The sequence below is a fragment of the Ceratotherium simum genome, chromosome 37 (assembly GCF_057802395.1).
Source record: "Ceratotherium simum simum isolate JZ-2026a chromosome 37, ASM5780239v1, whole genome shotgun sequence".
Lineage (NCBI taxonomy): Eukaryota > Metazoa > Chordata > Mammalia > Perissodactyla > Rhinocerotidae > Ceratotherium > Ceratotherium simum.
The window spans coordinates 29,127,080-29,144,313 of record NC_141936.1 but is presented as its reverse complement, the minus strand read 5'-3'; the positions used below and the strand labels follow the sequence as shown (position 1 = coordinate 29,144,313).

At 36.7% G+C, this 17,234-nt stretch overlaps 1 long non-coding RNA gene and 1 pseudogene across 1 annotated transcript in view; both read left to right on the top strand.

Annotated features, from left to right (window-relative positions):
• Positions 1-2,064, top strand: part of LOC147912326 (uncharacterized) — a 42,838-nt gene extending 40,774 nt beyond the window's left edge. Inside the window, exon 3 of the long non-coding RNA XR_015550055.1 lies at positions 1,917-2,064. This is a non-coding gene — a long non-coding RNA (uncharacterized LOC147912326). The remainder of the gene's footprint in view (positions 1-1,916) is intronic.
• A 9,547-nt stretch (positions 2,065-11,611) lies between these two features.
• Positions 11,612-12,246, top strand: LOC101394986 (olfactory receptor 5M3-like; annotated as a pseudogene).
• The last annotated feature ends 4,988 nt before the right edge of the window (positions 12,247-17,234 follow it).

Sequence of the window (17,234 nt, the reverse complement as noted above, 5' to 3'; positions counted from 1 at the left end):
GAATTCTAAAAAAGCCTTGAGAGCAGCAGAGCCTGGCTAATGGAAGGGGCTTCTTGTTGAGCACATGTATGGATACACTAAACATGTGGTATTAGTTGTACACACCACAGGTGGCAAAAATTCTCCAGGAAAAGTATCTTTTCCCTGCTAAGTTGAAGTAGAAATTTATTTGTTGGCTGTCCATGCATGGTTAAATAATTATATAAAAAAGCAAATGTTTTAAATATATCACTCAAAAACAGTCATTAATTATATCTAATATATTTATAAAGATGGGCAAACCATCTTAAAATCTTTATTTGTATTATATAGTTTACATTAATGCATTCCTCTTACTGAAAAGAGTCAAAATCTCTGAAGACTACAGAGGAAAAATGAAAACCCCCTTCAAGCTTCCCCTTCATGTTCAGCACCTTTCAAACTGAACATTCTTCTCATGAGATAACAACCACCTACTCCCACCTTTCTTGTGTGTGTGTGTGAGGAAGATCAGCCCTGAGCTAACATCCATGCTAATCCTCCTCATTTGCTGAGGAAGACCAGCTCTGAGCTAACATCTATTGCCAATCCTCCTCCTTTTTTTTCCCCAAAGCCCCAGTAGATAGTTGTATGCCATAGCTGCACATCCTTCTAGTTGTTGTATGTGGGACGCAGCCTCAGCATGGCTGGAGAAGCGGTGCGTTGGTGCGCGCCCGGGGTCCAAACCCTGGCCGCCAGTAGCGGAACGCACGTACTCAACCGCTAAGCCACGGGCCGGCCCTCTCCCACCTTTTTTAATAAACCATATATTTTTAGAGCAGTTTTAGTTTTACAGTAAAATTTATTGGCAAGTAGAGACAATAACTCATTTTTAGCAGATTTTTTCCCCTTTCCATTTGCCTGCAAAACATATTGTATTATAATATCTGCTTGCAATTCCATTTTCCACAATTAAATTATCTTCCTTGAAGGTAGTGGTTACATTTTTGTTTGTTTTTGATTTTTAACAGTTGTGTGATTGTGAGAAGGGCAAAGACCCTCTCAACGTTGTTCACTGCTGGATCTCTAGTGATTAGCACGTAACTGGATAAATTGTCCATAGTCACTGTTCAGTAAATATTTGGCCTGTGGCCTACATGGGGCCTGAAATATTTCTGTTAGATTCTATTTCTGGTTAGATCTAAAGTAAGCACCATCAAAATAAAAGAAGGAAAATTGGCGGAAAATAATTTCAATTATTTAGCCACTAATCTATGAACACTGAGAAAATCCTCCTTCCACTACCATTAGAATGGAGCTAGGAAGGATCTCCTGGCAAAGGGCATCAGCCGGACACAGATATCTGGAAATGCGGCCGTGGACACATATACCTGGTACATGGTACACTGTGAGCTATATGGGCAAGAGAGATACAGACTCCTTCAAAGGATAGAAGAGGTTTTGCCACTTGTCACACTCTCTCTCCATCTTTCTGCCCCGAGAAATGAAGCTATTTCATAAGAGCAAAGTGCAGAAGAGGAGTCAACCATTCAGAAATACAGAAGGTCTTTATTATCTGATGAAAAGAGATACCAGGAAAATGTCCATTGATGTGAATATACTAACATAGAAAACAAAACCAACATTTTCTAGTATATTATAATAAAGTGTTTAATTGAAATGGATCCTGGAAAATAAAACAAAGATCATGAAACACTATACAGAAATTCAACTATGTACCAGTTCATACATATAGGTAATAAGAAATTAAGTATTGAAAGGGGCATAACTTTTTCAATGGTTCACTATGGTTATTCATGACTCATTCATAAAGACAGTTATTTTCACAAAATCCATTGGAGAACTTCACCAATTTTCTCAAAAGTTTCTCTTAACTTATGTATCTCAATTCTCCTTGAAACTCTATTAAAATGTAATCTATATTGGTTTTTCTTCAGTTGCTAAACGGCCACATGTCAGATCTTCAGAGCTCAATGGATGTATCGGCACTCTGAACATTCATCTAACATGACAATTTCACTGTCACCAACTTTCATTATGTCTACATTGTATTGTCAGAGGATAACATTAAGAAATAAACAAAATTCTGACCTTCAAATAAATTGGCATCTTGGTTGATCATTTATCTATTGTGAAGCCAAGAGGTACGTTTAAGTGTTCAGTGTTTTCTAAGTTGTTATTTCCTTGAACACTTTCTGCGTTTTTATGTGTTTCTCAACATAACCACAGAGTGATTAGGATTTGGAACATACATATTATAAAACCTTTATTTTTATTCCATTTCCTCACTCCCCCAGGCTCAGGGTCCCTTGCATTGGGGAATATCATAATAGAGCTCCCTTTTTTTTGGTGGGGGCTGATGCTGTTGCTAATTTTTCTCCCCACTTTCCCATTTCTTATACTCTCTTCATAGTACCAATGGGTGGAAATGCATGAATAATTAGATAGCGATTTTACATTACCAGAAACCTGCAATTTCTGAAATTTTAGTGTCCTATCTCCCCCAAAAAGATATAACAAGCACATCACAGTTAAAAATAGAGAAATTAAACAATAGCATTTACATTAACTCTAAATTTATATATTGATTATTATGTATTCCAAACAAGGTTCTATTAACTTATTTATCAAATTATTCGGAGAATGCTTAAACACAATTGTTGTGTTTTTTTCTGTTTTTTAAAACAATTTCATTTCTTAAAAAGTGTTATATCTTACAAAGTTTTCTCAATTGTATGATGTTTAGGAAAGTTCCCCACTGCTCTAGATGGGTTTTATCTCTTTGATTGTTCGAAGTTTGAATGAGATAAGAGCCATAACATGCTCAATCCTGTGCCTGGCATTTAGCAAGCACTTAGAATTCTAACTATTCCTTTCTTAGGATTTGACAGTGGGGGGACAAGTGTGGAGCAAACCCTGAGTTCTTGGGGTTAATTCTGCTTTGTACAGAGTGTACTGGGTTGAGGATCAGTTGGTACAAAGTAGGGGGCATGATTAATTCTGTTTGTGTAGAGGTATAGGGAATGCCAAATGTTTCAGGTTAACTCTGGACTTGAATTGTGTGGCATGAATAGAAGCAAGCCTGGTGGAGTAGCATGCAAAAGCATTGCAAGCACAAGGAACAGCATGCACATATCTAGAGAGGTGGTCATGGTGGAGGCTTTTCTAGATGACAGTACTAGAGCTCTGAGGGTCTGCACCAACAGCATGGTGGTGGTGAGTATCAGAAGATGTGGCTAGAGAGGAAGGATATAACTTACGAGCCTTTTGTGTCTTGCAAAGGAGCTTGACCCATTACCTTGTGAAGTTGCCGTATTGGTCTTAGCTTGTTGAGAGGGAGAGGTGATTTATAATAGGATCACAAACAACAGCAATAACATTTTTACCTCATTTAGTTTCTACTTGTAGAAGTGCCAACAATATAGCCTTAATCTGTCTAGTCATTTTTGTTTTGAATCTCCCCTATCATGCAATAGTCTCTAATAAATTGCAGAACATAGTCAGTGAGTCTGAATCTGTTCCTTTTTCCAATGCTTCCAAAAACTAGTGTCTGGCCCCTGGTGCCCAACACAGTTGACTGAGTGGCTCTGTCCTCTTGCATTTCCTGTGAGATCCCTAGCAATCCTAGGTCATCTATGATGTTCTCTGCCTCTTGCCTTACATTAATTCCTCCTCCATTCTGTCCTTCAAGAGTGGGCATACATACATGAGCACTGGGAAGGTTGGATGGAGGGAGGGGTCTCCAATCCCACCTGGAGTGGTGGTACACTCTAAGTCACAGTGTAGGGGTGATCTGTAGGTTTTACATAGAATCAAACATACAGCACTTTGTCGGACATAGTATTGTTTCTTCCTCTTATTTCGAGGACTCAGATGTGAATCCTTGAGTATTCCATCAAAAGCCAATCTTTTTTATTGACAAACAAAAAATTTTATATATTTAAGATGTAGATAGTGTTTTGGTACATCACGAAATGATTATCGCAACAAAGCTAATTAACACATCCATCACTTCACATAGTTACCATTTTTTTGTGAGTGGTAAGAGCACTTAAGATTTGCTCTCTCAACAAGTTTCAAGTTTAAAGTACAGTATTATTAACTATAGTAACCATGCTGTACAGTAGATCCCCAGAATTTATTCATCTTATAACTGAAAATTTGTACCCTTAGACCAACATCTTCCAACTTCCCCCGCTGCCCAGCCCCTGGCAACCACCATTCTACTCTCTGCTTCTAGGAGTTTGACTTTTTTGATTTCATATGTAAGTGAGATCTTACAGTATTTTTCTCTCTGAGTCTGGATCATTTCATTTAGCAACACGTTCTCTAGGTTTGTCCAGGTTGTCACAAATAGCAGGATTTCCTTCTTTCTTATGGCTAAATAATAATGATTTAATCCTTAGTGTTCTACAAATCACCTCTGCCCCCTTGCCCTTGGATCAAGTCTGCACAATTAGACTCCCTTTCCCCAATGAGTGCTGTCCAAGGAGGCTCCTTGGTTCTGTGTGAAATTACATTTATGGGCCCAGACTTCTGTCTTTCCCTCTATTCCCTGAAACAACCAGAATTAAAATAGGTACACAGCTTAAGCTCACCCATAGACATACCTGTTTAATTCTATCTCATATATTTTATTGCACTTTTTTGATGATAGATGCTTGTTTCTTCCACTAGGCTGTTCTTTCCTTGAGGGCAGGGCCCTGCCTTTTTTACTACTTGTTCCCAGTGACTGACATATAAGTACCTGACAGATACGGAGGATATTGTAGTAGATAAGAGAATGTGTTTTGGAGATGAGATGACCTGGATTTGAAATTTTTCTCTCTGTGAAAGTCATTTGCTGTGTGACCAGCACAATTCATTCATAACTATTCCTATTCTTCAGTTACCTCAGCTATAAAATATTCCTGTGGCTGTTATAGTAATTGTACCCACCTGAGCTCTAATGATGATATGCTTTCCCTTAGTTGCAACTCTGTAGGATTCCTTTATTTTCCTTGAAATCAATAAACCCGATTTTGTGACAGCATCTCTGACTGTCATTTCTAGCCTACTGAAAACAGTCACACAGAGATTTTCAATGATCTCACTAATGCATTTCCTCCTTTGGGCTCTTTCAAGTGATATATTTAGAGCAGTGGTTCTCAGAGCATAGTTTAGGGAACTTTGGATTTTCTTGAGATACTTTCAAGGGATCTACAATCTCAATACTATTTTCGTAATAGTCCGAGATATTACAGATGTTGGCTCCATAATTCACATTGAAATTAACTTTGAAAATACTATTTGTGATTTGGTATATTATCAAAGAAGAGTCTTACAATTATCTCAAAAGGGTATTTGAATATTGTTCCCTTTTCTATGGCATATCTGTTTAAGGCTGAATTTTGTTCATATACTTCAACCAAAACAACATAACTCAAGAACCTGAATTCAGAAACACATGTAGGAATTCAACTGTCTTGTATAAGCCAGAGAGTTTTAAAAATTTCAAAAATATATAACAGTGTCACTCTGCTAACTATATATTTTTGGGATGGAAATATAGTTATCTGTATTTATTAATATATTATTCATATTAAAATGTAATGTGTTAATATTTTAAATAAATTAATAAAAAAATTAAAATTTCTGTTTTTATTTCTGAAATGGTAAGTTTTGAGGTATATAACTCATATAAACAGAAAACTCTTTGAGTCCCTGATACAATAGTATAAAGTGTCCTGAGATCAAAAGATTTGGGGACCGCAGGTTTAGTAGACGGTTAAGTCGGTTGCACATAATTGATCTACAGCAGCATACCTGTCTCTCTGATCTTTTTGACTCCTTCCTTTACAAAGGATGTAAGGGATGATCTTGCCTCTCATTTGTATTGATTACAGGCCTCTGTTGATGTTATTTCTTGGTTTATCTTCCTTTGTTCAATTCCTCAAGTACCTATTTCCCACGAGCTCCTCAGACCCTGACGATCAGCACAGTCCCACCTCAGGGGTATACAAGTGTCATCTCAGAGCAGTCTTTTTACTCTCATATGGGATGTGCCTGGATCTGTCTCTCTCTCGGACCTGGAAGCAAAGAGGAGTGTTGAGCATAGGGACAGAGATGATACTGATATTTCTTGCAAGACAACTGTCATTATAAAGTCATTAAAAGATTTTTCCCCCTGAGAGAGAGGAAAGTGGCTGTTTTCAAAGAAAAGAAAATTTCAGAGATATTTGTGTTCCAAGTTTCCACCACCAACTCCTCTATGTATATTAGTTCCCAAATATCTCTCAGATCTGACTTTATCACTAAATTCATTGCTATCACCCAGTCCACGTGCTATCAGCAATGGGTTTTTGAAATAGTCATCTGAACCTCTCTGCCTTCTATTTTTCATGTTGTAAAAAGAGTTTTATTTGAATTTTATTTGACCACAGCATGCATTTGATTAAAACCCACCAGTGGCTCCCAAGTGCACTTAGAATATACTCCAAATCATTAACATGGACACTCAGTCCTATGCTGTCTGATCTCGCCCACCTATCCTGCCTAATTCAGTGTGGCTGTATTTATCTCTCCAGGGTCCAGCCACTCTGAACTTCCTTCCCTTCCTGGAATCCATGGTGCTTTTTCTCAACTGGGATCTTTGCATTTCCTGTGACCTCTGCAAGACTACTTTCCCTTCCCTCTCTGCCGCTGCCACCCCTGCTGTCATCACTTACTATGACTAGTGACCTCCTATTATTGTCGTTCAGTTTTCAGTTTAATATAACCTCCTGAGATACAGCTTCCCTAAGGTCCCACTCTATGTCAGATCCTGTAGTAAAATCTTATGACACCTTAATATTATGACTGTGCAATACTAGTCATAATTTATAAGTATAAATTTATATAATTATTTGATTACCTCCCCCATGAGGCCATAACTTCCACAAGGGCAGGCACTGTATCTCCCTGTCTTTGTTTTATTTTTATTTATTCTTTTGCTTGTTTTTTTATTTTTTCACTGATATTTATTTTAAAATTTTATATGTGTTATCTCTTTCAATCTTTACAACAACTTTATGAGGAAGACAAATTATTTCTGTTTTATAGACAGGAAAAGTGGGGCTTGGTGAGTTTAAGTACACTGCCCTTGGTCACACAACTAGCAAGTTGTAGACCTGGGGTTCACTCTCAGAGAGTCTCTGACATAAGCTTGTTTCTTGACAAAACTAAGCTCACCTAAGACCTTACCTTGCTCCACAGTTTCTCCTCCAAGTTCTACCTCAGTGCCGGGTACCTAGGTGTTGCATGATGAATATACTTTGAATGAATAAATATAATCATGTTCTTACGTAGACATGAAGCTTCCTAACTGTATGACTTGAGATCAGTCTCTCAATTGCAATTTCTCAAATTCTGTCTCTCAAATCATTATTTGTAAAATGGGCGCTTTTTATTAAGTGATAGTCAACGTGTCTCGGTACTAAAATTGCATGGCCTTTTCATTACTGTTATTATTATCACTATGGACTGCAAATAATTCTTGAGTATCTACTGTGTGTTGACATGCCTGTTAGTTATTCCTTTTTGCAGGTTTCCCTTTTATCTAAAATACGTGAATGAAACTCACAAAGCAAGAGGGCTTTACAGATTAATTGGACCAATTATATTCAAGAAGAATGATTTCTCCCTACTGCTTTCCAGAAAGAGAGCTGAGCATCATAATTGGTCACTTAGTACTAAAATATCAAATGAAGATCCTCTTTGCTTTTAGCAGCATATCCCAAAAGGATGCTAAGGCTTATATGTTCTCCAGTATTGTTACCATTGGAAATAGAATTCCTGTGGCATGAATAGAAAGCACTTTTTATTCTGAGGTAATGTGAGAAATTCCAGACTTCAGTTGAAATTCAAATGAAGTGAGTCTTTTTGTTCACTAAGTATTTTGTTAAAGTAGCCAGAGGGAAAAGTTCAGTAAATCACAATAGGGACAAAAGACAAAATAATTCTTAACATAATCAAAACATAACATAATTCTACTTTGTGAGATAGAATCAAGTTTTCCTTCCTATAATTATATTTGATGAAGGAGGCTGAAATGTCTCCAAATACTTTTTCTTCCAGCCTTATTTTCTCTTTTGATGAAGCAGACAATGGGATGTGTACTTGATGGATGTTTTCATTCTCATAAATCCTCTGTAGCTGTAAGTGGCCCACTGTTGTCTCTTCTGTTATCTTGGAAGAAATTTACTAGTCCTTAGAGTAGGTCAAGGATAGAAAAAATAAAATGGGTTAATATTATCATGAGATGTTTACTATGTTGACTATTCTATGTTAGGCATTGCATGGTACAGGAGCTCCTTAAGAGAGGGAGTGCAGAAATAATATAAGATCTAGAGATACAGATAAATCTTTGGGATCACACTGTACACTTGTAATTAATATGTAACTCGAGAAGCCCCCTATTAACATATCAGACTGAATGACAGGAAGGGCAGGTGCGTTATGCCTGGAGAGGACTAAGAGTTCACTGAGAGTTCAGCTCCTTCTGAGTCGCCACCCCCAGAGGCGCCTGCCTCTTAAAGAGGCCCCCTGGTGAAGGAAGGCGTGTGGTGGATGGGGAGGAGAGATGTTTTCTGGGGGGAAGGGTCTGAGTGTCCCTCCAATCCAAGAAAGCACGCAACCAGCTTTAAGTCTACAAGTTACTGGCAAGTAAATGTAACTCAAAAAAATTCTGTTTTGTGTCTACACACATAATAAGACCATTCAATATGTTATGCATTTTATTTTACTTATGGTCTTTACAAGAGACTTTGGGAGAAATGATTTCAAATTAGTATCAGGAATGGTAATATACTGCCCATCATTTTGGTTGGTTTGTTTGTCTTTTGGATGCCGCTGATTGCATATATGGGCTGCTAGAAGGTTTTGATCAGATCTGCTGTCTGCACAGAGCAGTGGATTGGGCTGGTTGGTGTGCAACAGGTTTATCCTTGCTTCCATTTTATGTCCAAGGCTTGTTTTTCCTTTTCACATTTTCCTAATTTATGTTATTAACCTGTGTCTTAAGTCTCACACCAAGATACAATTAACCCTTTTTTTGTAAAAACATTGATATACATCTTCATATACATAGACATTCACACTTAAGTTTATTTAAATTTTTTAATAACTGTAGAGGAAAACAAGATATTAGGTAAGGAAAATCTCTTGCAATTTGCATTCCCAATAGTAATTCTGCAAACAAGCCCAGCAATTGCCCAACTTGTGTAAAAGCCACATATTAACGAAGGAGAAGTTTCTGCATGAGAACGCGTGAAACTCTAGGGAGTCAATAGGATGCATATTTGGAAATACTTGGGAGGTAAAGTAAATAATCTGAAGGACAGACTACAGAGATGAAGAAATCATAGGTAATGCAATATATATTCTCATCTTCTAGTTTTCACCGTGGTTAATCACATCTGTGATCTCATAAAATCTCACTGAACTAAGAAAAGTAGGTGAGAAAATAGAGTTTGGGAGGTTATAATTTTATTTAAAGTTGGCAACAGCCAGCTAAGATCAGAGCCAGGTCTTTTGGTTCTTGGTCTTAAGCTGCTTCCAGGAATACACTTTGTTAAAATTGAACTTAGCATCTGACAGCCTTAAAATTCTCAGGGAATTGAAAAGTCACTTATCCCAATCCTTTTTTGCTTATTATGAGTAATTCTACTTTGAAAATAACAATGGCATGAATTTTTATTTTAGAGTTAAAAATTATAGATTCTTAACATCACATAGATACAGTACCAAGAGAGAAATTCTTCATTTTTCTAGCAGAATTTTAAGTCCACCACTTAGCATATGACCAAAATTAATGTTTTCCTTTAGCATAAGAGATTTTTAAAGTCTTGGATTTTATAGCAGATATATTACATCCCCTGTCAATTTAGAACCCTGGCAATCATTATTTAGCCCTTTTTTGATTGTTGTATGTATGTTATAGTAGGGGCCTCCTGAGTTGGAACATAGATAAGTAGAGAGGGCGTTTCCCCCATTGCTGGCAACAGTCCAGTCTCCTCCTTCTACCTTTAAAAGAAAGAAGACTATTAGAGTTTGAGTTCCATAATTTCCTATATTAACAAATTACGACAAACTTGGTGGCCTAAAACCACAAAATTTTTTTTTCCCTCATAGTTTTGCAAGTCAGCAGTCCAAACTCAATACAACTGAGCCAAAATCAAGGTGTTGGCAAGGCCTCACTCCACCCAGAGGCTCCAGTGGAGGATTCATTCTTTGTCTCCTCTGGCTTCTTGTGGCTGCTGGTATTCCTTGTGGTTGTATCACTCTGATCTCTGCTTCTGAAGTCCCAGTGCCTCATCCTCTTGTGTCTGTAGTCAAATCTCCCTCTGCCTCCCACATATAAGGATATTCATGATTGCGTTTAGGGCGCACCCTGATAATCTACTCATCTCAAGACTCTTAGCTTAATAGCTGTTTCTCTTATAAAGTAACATTCACAGGTTTCAGGAATTAGAAGATAAACATCTATAGGTGCCATTATCCAACCTACTGTATTCCCCAAATCATTTAGGTTTGCCAGCTTAGTTTTCTATTGCTTCTTTTGGTTTTGTTTTACTCTTGATTCTATAGGAAATTCAACCACATTATGAACACAATTATCAATTGATTAACATTTTCACTTTCCTTGAGGGTAGATTTGAGGATACTACAGGTCCACAAATTCTTATTATCTAAGTAAATCTATTCTTTAATTCAAGTTATACATTTTCTTCTTTATGCAAAACTGTGTTCTTGGTTTTGTGGAAAAAAAGTTGAATAAAACATAATTATTTCCTTCAAAGAAATTACTGTAAAATGCACTTCCAAGGATATTCCTAAATATGGTTAGAAAACATAAGTGTGCTTCCTCGTGTAATTCTCTGGAAAAAGACAAAAGTATTCAAAGAGCTGAAAAGAAATCAACAAATCCTTCCAAATTTCCTTCTTTTATGTCTTCTGTATGGTCCACAATCACCCTAAGAACAAATGGAACAGAAGATATATAAATCACCCCCTCCAAAAAGTAGAAAAAAAAGTTTTAAAATATAAGGTGGCATGCACTGTATGTGTGCATAATTCCTGATCTTTCAAAGCAGCATAGAATGATTTTTCAGTTATCCAACAGCATAACTATGGCTCACAATGAACAACCTATCAGTTGGGGGTTTTAATCATCGAAAATGGCAAAATATGGTGGAGTTGATATGCTGATAAATAAACAAATATTACAGAAATAAACATGTTTCCTTGGCTGTGTGTGCAGCCCAGTTGTTCTTTTCTTGTCTTGCTGCCTACACTGAGTGCATTCCTACATAGGGTGTCTGATCCAATGTTTTGTTTTTGTGACTTTGCTCCTTACTGAATATTACATGCTTGGTGCCATGGCCTACGACAGGTACATGGCAATCTGCAATCCCCTGTATTACAACAGCAGAATGTCCAGGCCACTTTGCACCTGCCTGGTCACTTTCCTCTACCTCTGTGGTTCTATGCTGTGCACAATGCAGGTAACATAGACCTCTCGCTTCTCCTTTTGTGGACCCAACACTATCAAACATCTCTACTATGCTGACACATCCCTCTTAATGTTGACATGTTCTGACACTTACACAAAGCCATGCACTTTTTCCTCAGTCACTTATCTTTTGTAGATGTGTGGTTCTCCTCTAACATCACTCCTAAAATGTTGGAAAATTTGGTATCTGAGACCAAAACCATTTCCTACCCTGGTGTATAGTGCAGTGTTTTTCTCTTTGTTGCCTTTGTCCATGTGGAATTCTTCATCCTTGCTGTGATGGCCTTTGATAGATACATGGTAACTGGCAACCCTCTGCTCTATGTCAGCAGAAGGTCAAGGACTTTCTGTATTCAGTTGATCTCTTTCCCTTACATATATGGCTTCTTTATTAGTTTGATATCCACATGGTAGACCCATGGTTTGCACTTCTGTGGGAACATTGAGATCAACCATTTCTACTGTGCAGACCCAGCTGTCATCAAAACGGCCTGTGCGGGAAATTTCATTAAAGAATACACTATGCACACATTGGCAGGTCTCAACTTCTCGTATTCTTTATTAGTCATTGTCATCTCCTACATATTTATCATTATTGACATCCTAAGAATGCCCTCAGCAGAAGGAAGAAAGAAAGTCGTCTCCATGCGTGATCCTACTTGACAGCTGTCACCATATTTTATGGAACTCGCTTCTTCATGTCATATTTGACTTTAAAATTAACACATTATCACTGATATATAACAGAAGTCTTATCCTTTGGCTTTTTACCATATTGCTGCCTCATTAACAAAATGCTTTTATTTGAAACACAAGAAAAATTTCAGGACACAAAAATCTGAGTTTGATTACGAATACACAAAATCTCTAATCTTCCTTGTTCGGATTCAAATTCTCTTTATTTTCTTTTATTTAACAATATATTATAAGGACATTTAAAAATGAGGGTAGATTTTTCACTAGAAATGTAAAATTATGCCTTAATTTATATGCATATATGCATATAAATATATATATGCATACACATGTATACATCTATATGTGTATGTATATTTGTGTTTGTATCTTTGTGTTTGTGTGTGTTTCTGTGTAGTCAGCTTGATCAGTACTTTCCAGAACTTTCTAATTAAGAATTTCCTTCATGACAAAACTCCTAGTTATGTAAAATTACCAACATGAGTGCATCATTTATAATATTGCATACTAAATATTATATGCTTTTTGTACTATATTATTTCCCCTTCCGCCACATTTAAGTTTATAACTCCAACCTGCCTGCTTCACCAACAACAGAACTCCTTTCTCTATTTAGCTATATCTTGATCATAGATTGTAAAACTTAGTCAATTTGAAAGTTAGAAAATGTCCTCATTTTTGTAATGTAAATATGCCTAAGTACAAGTGAAGTCAAACATTATAACATATTCTTTGGGCATTTGAACTATTTTAATTTTGTTTTGTTTTGTCTATTTTTCTGTTGGACAATTCATATTTTTTGCAATGAAGTAATTGTTTTTCTAATAACTCTCTATTTTAAGAATGTTATTTCACTGTACATTAAGTTCCATGAGAGAAGAAACCATTTGTGTCTTGATCATCACTGTAATACCAGCATCATAAACTCTGCACATAGTAGGAATTTATTAAATATTTGTTAATTACGTCAATGGACTATCTATTATATATGCCACATCTTTTATTTAAAGCTATTGTCTTCTAATTTAGTTTATGATGTTTTAAAATATATTTATATTTTTAATGATTGTGTAGTCAGAGCAACTAAACTTTGTCTTGGCAGTGTCTTCATTAGTGTTATGATACAAAGATCCTTTTCCAAATGTAGGGAGGAAGAGTGATTTATGCTGTCCTCAAATCCGATCCTCTCTTCTTTTTCAGTGAAAAACAAAACAAAACAAAAAGCTAGACATATTTCTCAGCTGCCCTTGCGGTTTCTGTCGCCAAGTGTCTGAGGTCTATCTAAGAAAGTATAAGTGGAAGTGTAGTTGACCGCATCCAAGCCTGGCCATAAAAGTCTCTTTTGGTTCATTGTCTATTTTATCTTTTATTTTTCTGTCTGTTCACCAGTTCCAAACAAAAGTCTGTGAGGCCCCAGGGGATACTGTGGAGTCATAGGAAAAAGTTTGGCTCCTTGAATCACTGTAAGGAAGGTCTCATGCCAAGGTCTGCATTTGCCTGCTCTATGAGTGAGAAATAAACTTCTGCTGTGGTGAGCCAACAAAATTGAAGAGATTGTTATGTCCACTGGTGTTATTTTAACTAGTATGAACAGACTGCATAACCATTCACATAAAAGCTCATGTAATGCATTCACTTTTAAAATATTTACACTTAATTTAAATCATTTAGAATTAATTTTTATATATGGTCTGAAGCAAGAATATAATATTAATTTTTGTAAAACGTTAACCACCATTATTTATTTAATAATCTCTCTTTCCTTACTAATTTTAAAATGCCAATAACATTATATATAAACTTGTTTCTCTTTCCTTTGGTCTATTTCTCAGCATTCTTACCTGTTGTTTAATTAATTCACTCATTTATCTAACAAGTATTAGCTGAGTGCCTATTATGTACCAGGCACAGTTATAGTTACTTATTATTGAACAAAACAGAAAAAGAAATCCTTGATCTCATGAGGCTTATATTGCAGTGACATGACACATGCATAAACAATCATAACACATAAGTAAGTCACGTGGTATGTTAGCGATCCTGCGCAAAATGTAGAAAAAAATTATTCTAGGATAGAGCAAAGGAGAGACTCTGGCTTAAGCATGAGAGTGAAGGTAGATTTTGATAAGGTGATAGCTGAGCAAAACCTCATGAAGCTGGTTTAGAGATTAACCATGCTGGTGCTTGATGGGCAGTGCTCTAGGCAGATGGAAAAGCCAGTGAAAAGGCCTCACAATGCAAGCACTCAAGGAGTGTTCTAAGTACAGATTGGAAACCTTTGTGGCTGGAGGCCTGGGCAATGAGAAAATTAACAAAATATGAGATCAGAGGCATAACAGGGTAAGAGTGGCCAATTATCTAAGATCCTGTGAGCCATTGGAATGCCTTAACTCTGAGAACAATGGGAAGCTGAGGGAAGATTCTAAGCTAAGCAGCAATATGAAGTGACATGTTTTCAAAGGGCCACTTCAGTTTCTGAGTTTGGAATGGAGTATGGAAGCACTAGGGTGGGAGAAAGTTAGATAATTTAGGCAAGAGAGATGGTTGCTGGGACCTGTGTATAGCAGTGAAGGTGGTGAGGGGTCCTCTGATTCTGGAAATATTTTCAGTATAGATCTTATGCTCCATAAGGTAGAGCTGCTGTTTGGAAGTGGTAGTCCTCCACAAATTCCCATCACTCTTTTGTCTAGGTACTACAGTGTGAATAGTTCTCACCAGTGGAATGCAAGTATAATTTATACATGAAACTTCTAGACTGAGGTGTTTAAAAAATATAGATGGCATCCCTTTCCTTTCTTCAACATCTGACAGCTGGATATAGATGCTCAAGGTGCCTATGTAAAATGCACATTGTTGAGGGCAGAGGACCTGACAGCTTGAGATTTTGAATGACAGCATTAAATAGAATCCCCTACCATGATCTGGAATAACTGTTTATAAATTTTATGAGTCAGAAACAAAATTCATAATGTTCTATGTTTTCATACTTTCTCTTTTTGTCGATTGTACTAGCTAGTTTTAAACGCCCCAATCACAGATCTTCAAGGACTGTATCTTTGATTTTATTTTAGAATCAACTGTACTGTTTTCTGTTGTCAAGTTCTGCTTTTATGGTTATGGTTATCATTTTTTAAATGTCTTTTATTATTTTGACATTTGGAGTTAAATGCTTGAATGATTTAAATGATTGCAGTTAAAAGCTTAAATGATCAGTTTACTCTTTTTCTTGTTTAGTAATGATAACTATTTGCAATTATATTTCAGATTTGAACCATATAATATATATATATGTTTTAATTTGTCATCAAACATTCATTTTTTTCTTTTCTTTTCTTTTCTTTCAGTAACATTGGTTTATAACATTGTGTAAATTTCAGGTGTACATCATTATAATTCGATTTATGCATAGATTACATCATGTTCACCACCCAAATACTAATTACAATCCGTCATCACACACAGAACCATAATATATTTTGAAATGCATAACTCCTATTATGCTATGTTTTAAATTTAATTTTAGTTTTGCTTTCTCCTTAGACCTAAGAATTAAGTACATATTTTAGTTTATTAATTATTGTTTTAATAATTGAATATTAATTTAAAGATATAGTCTTTTTTTTGTGTGTGTGTGTGTGTGAGGAAGATCAGCCCTGAGCTAACATCCGTGTTAATCCTCCTCTTTTTTTGCTGAGGAAGACCGGCTCTGAGCTAACATCTATTGCCAAGCCTCCTCCTTTTTTTTTCCCCAAAGCCCCAGTAGATAGTTGTATGTCACAGTTGCTCATCCTTCTAGTTGCTGCAGTGGGACGCAGCCCCAGCATGGCCGGAGAAGCAGTGCGTCGGTGCACTCCCAGGATCCGAACCAGGCCACCAGTAGCAGAGTGCGCACTTAACCACTAAGCCACAGGGCCGGCCCTATTCTTTGTTGTTTAAAAAAACCTGGTACTCATTCATAACTTTTTGGTATTATCATGTTCGTCTGTGCTTTTCCAATAGAAATTTTGGCAAGTATTTGATAGCTGCTCACAGCTTCTTACATTGAGAACCACATTTGTAACTTAAAACTCAGAGTAATCACATGAGGCTATTTAGTGCCTTGTAGAGGTTGGCCTTAAAAATTAAACCTAAGACAACATTTTAGGGGATAGAAATAATTGATCTGCACTTGTACTAAATTCTGTATTCGGGGAACTGTAAGTTACTCTTTGAGGTGCTGGGTCTGGGACTTCTGAAGAGAGTAAAATCCTAGCCCTAAGTAGCACAATTATTCTGGCAGGAACTCACACAGAACTCAAACTTACACATGCTTAATCAACACTCTTTAATGCCAAAACATGGTTTCATTATAAATCTGGAGATTCTCACCTTATTCTGAGAAGTATCTAAGTGATACTTAGATATGTGTCTCCCCTACCTGTGTAGTTCACCTATTGAAAACATGATCATTTAACCATTTTATTTATTTAACGAATATTTCTTGAACATCTACCGTGTGCCCAGTATCATTATAGGTACTGGGGCAGGGCCATGAGCAAAGTAGTTGATGGCCCTCTAATAAAAATTTCATTACAATGGAAGAAGAATGGATTTAGGGAGAAACAGGTCTTAATAAGCAGGAATAAACTCCTGTAGAAAGTGCAAGGGAGGGGCCAGTGTGAGTGTAGTGCAGTGTTCAGGCCAGAAGAGGGAAAGAGTTTTGGGGGGTGGACATAAATTGCCAGGCCACTCAGTTAAGGTGATCAAGTGCATATACTGCTGAATTCTACACAGGTTTTTGGTTATACAAAGAACATATTTTTGTTCCCTCAAGACCATAAATACAATGATAGAATATATCATGCACACCTGTCATACAGTGGAAATGAGACTCCTTTTGGGTCAGAAATTGAGAATTTTGATCTGCCCTGTTAATAGTTACTTGTTGGACAATGGGTTGAGAAGATTACCAGTACAGACTCTGGAATCAGAAATCTAGGCCTTGATTCGTTGAAAGTGTGACTTTGAGCAAGTGACCGAACATCTCTGA